Source organism: Littorina saxatilis, linkage group LG1, assembly GCF_037325665.1.
Source record: "Littorina saxatilis isolate snail1 linkage group LG1, US_GU_Lsax_2.0, whole genome shotgun sequence".
NCBI classification, from domain to species: domain Eukaryota; kingdom Metazoa; phylum Mollusca; class Gastropoda; order Littorinimorpha; family Littorinidae; genus Littorina; species Littorina saxatilis.
In genome coordinates, this window is record NC_090245.1 from 76,749,849 (window position 1) to 76,752,654 (window position 2,806).

Sequence of the window (2,806 nt, forward strand, 5' to 3'; positions counted from 1 at the left end):
GCGACAACCACTTGAATGCTGTTGACGGGATAACCAGAGGTCGAGGTCTGCACGATCAACACAGACTCAGTCACGTGTCTGCCTCACCTTACAACGGTCCTGGCTTCCCTGACGAACGAGATTTCCCTGGTCGCCATATTGAAAGTCAGAGGATGAACAGAACTGGCGACCGAAACAGGGGCAGCTACTATGTCACAGACGAAGAGAGTTTACCCTACATGTCGAGGTCAGTGAAAGGGGTGGAAGAGGAGAGAAGGAGAAGGACAAGGTTTGAAGGCGATGTGGTTGAAGTCTTGACTGCTTTCAGAGGTGGTGGTGATGACGAGAACATTGCTCTGGACCCGAAGATGGAGCCTGGTGTGGTCATCATCTACACAGGCCAGTATCATGCCTAGTACTGGATCACGAGAGGGGCCCGGTAGCTCAGTTGGTAAACTTGTGATCCGCTGGTCACGAATTCAAATCCGGACACGGTTCGACTTTATGTACAGTCTCAGAGACGGTATCCACGTCCCACCCCCGTGTCACATCTTTGGCACGCAAAAGACCTCGGTCAGTCTGCCTTGAGGGCAAGAGGTTGATGACACCTGAACACACCCACACCTGGGTAGCGTGACTCTGTTGCTGCTCGCTTTCCAAGAAAGTAATGAAAATGAAAGTGACGAAGATGAATGTCACCGAAAAGAATGGCGGAGAGAAGGAGTGACAATGGTATAACCACTCCCACTTGGACACATAGCAAAGATAACAACAGTCGGGTGTGTGTGTGTGTGTGTGTGTGTGTGTGTGTGTGTGTGTGTGTGTGTGTACCTTGTTTTATGCCTTTTGTTCTTTATGCTACTCTTACACTGTGCCGAATTGCCCTTGCGAATAGAATTTTCCAATAATTCACAATGATCGGGACATGGTCGCAAGACATTCGTAAATGTTCTTAACCATTCGCCATCATTCGTCTCTTGTTTTGAACATAGCAACATGTTCCTAATATTCGCAAAGAAGTCATATTCTTAACTTTTTTGCAACGTACTTGTAAGATTTCGCAAGACATTCGTAATCATCGCAATGTATTCGTAACGCTCGCAAGGCATTCGCAACCATTCGTTATGCCTGTCTCACACTGTGCTGAATATCCTTGCGAACATTCGTAATCATCGCAATGTATTCGTCAGGCTCGCAAGGCATTCGCAAACATTCGTTATGCCTGTCTTACAGTGTGCCGAATATCCTTGCGAATATAGATTCGTATGCATTCGCAATGATCAGTAGACATTCGCAAGCACTCGCAACCATTCGTAAGACATTCGCAAGGATTCGTAAGGCTTCGAATGGTCAATATTTTTCCTGTTCATTAGTCTCTTTTTTTTGCCAAATACAACATGTTCATATACACATTTCTTGCGAATGTTTTACGAATAGTTGCGAGTGCTTGCGAATGTGTACCGATCATTGCAAATGCCTTGCGAGCGCTACGAATACCTTTACGATGATTACGAATGGTTTGCGAATACTGAAGAATATGCATTCCTTGCGCATATTAGGAGCATGTTGCTAATATTCGCAACAAGAGACGAATGGTGGCGAATGGTTAAGAACATTTACGAATGTCTTGCGACCATGTCCCGATCATTACGAATTATGGGTGAATTCTATTCGCAAGGGAAATTCGGCACAGTGTAAGAGCAGTATTACGAACAATGCGAATTGCATAATAGCTTTTTTGGTAAAATGTTTGCAAGCACTCGCAACACTCGCAAGGCCACTCGCAACGTTCGTAATACATCCGCAAGACATTCGTATATGGATTTTTATGCATTCGCAATGATCGGTAAGGCTTCGAATTTTCAATATTTGTTCCTGTCCATTCGTTTCTTTTTTTGCCGAATACAACATGTTCATATTCGCAAGGATATTCGGCACAGTGTAAGACAGGCATTAGTAACGTTTCGTACATTCGTTCTCAGGAAATGCATTCTTTCGTGTATTTGCATTTGTACACTTCTATACTATCAACGAATATGCAGCATTGAAAAAGTTCATGCTTTTCCCAATTCTTCAAAGAGTAATACATAATACTATTGGCACAGAACATGCTTTTTTTGTATTGATGCAAGACGTTGCATGTTTGCGTTAAGTAGCTGTAACTGTTTAGGAAAATGCAGGGGGAAGATATACAAACTGGTGACAGACCGACCGAGGATACAAATAACATCCCAAATATACATTGAAGAACAAATATTCAACTGTCATTCGAGCTTGTTTATTAATTAGATCACAAAGTTTAAGCAAAGCAAGGCGGACAGACGGGTTTTTTTCACAATTCATGTGCATCAGAGCATGGGTATATAAAGGAACAAATTTATACAGTCTTCACTGAGAGTAAATAAATAGAAGACATTTGCTTATATAAACACTCTCAACAAGATTAAAATGTATTTAAAATACAATTACGGAATAATATGCTACACCATGTACGTGTAAAAGTGCTATACACATATTCATGCATGTATTTTTGGATGAACAAACTAAAATGTTAACTTTTTTAAATAATCATTTTGTGAAAATAAATAAAAATTAACTTTTTTAAAGGCCCAGTCCCAAGTAACGTACGGTGTCCAAGATGAAAAAGGGCGAAGTGGTACGAGCCTGCAATGGTTAACAACTTTATCGCATAACTGTTATACTCTTTTAACGGTCCTTCTCATTTCATTTCCATTGCTAGCTTTTACCGGGATAACAAAATACTAAATAAAATACCTCCTGGTTTTTGTTCAGCTGATTGACAAATGAATGTTTTAGGCAAGTCGTG

The 2,806-nt window shown here is 41.3% G+C and overlaps 1 protein-coding gene across 6 annotated transcripts in view; it reads right to left on the minus strand.

The window, feature by feature from the left end:
• Positions 1-2,241: 2,241 nt before the first annotated feature.
• The window catches only part of LOC138979859 (aquaporin-9-like), a 9,836-nt gene continuing 9,271 nt past the window's right edge, over positions 2,242-2,806 (minus strand). For all 6 annotated transcript variants that reach the window (XM_070352616.1, XM_070352630.1, XM_070352623.1 and 3 more), the window contains one exon: positions 2,242-2,806. This exon is cut by the window's right edge and continues 185 nt beyond it. The gene's annotated coding sequence lies outside the window, so the exon portion shown is untranslated.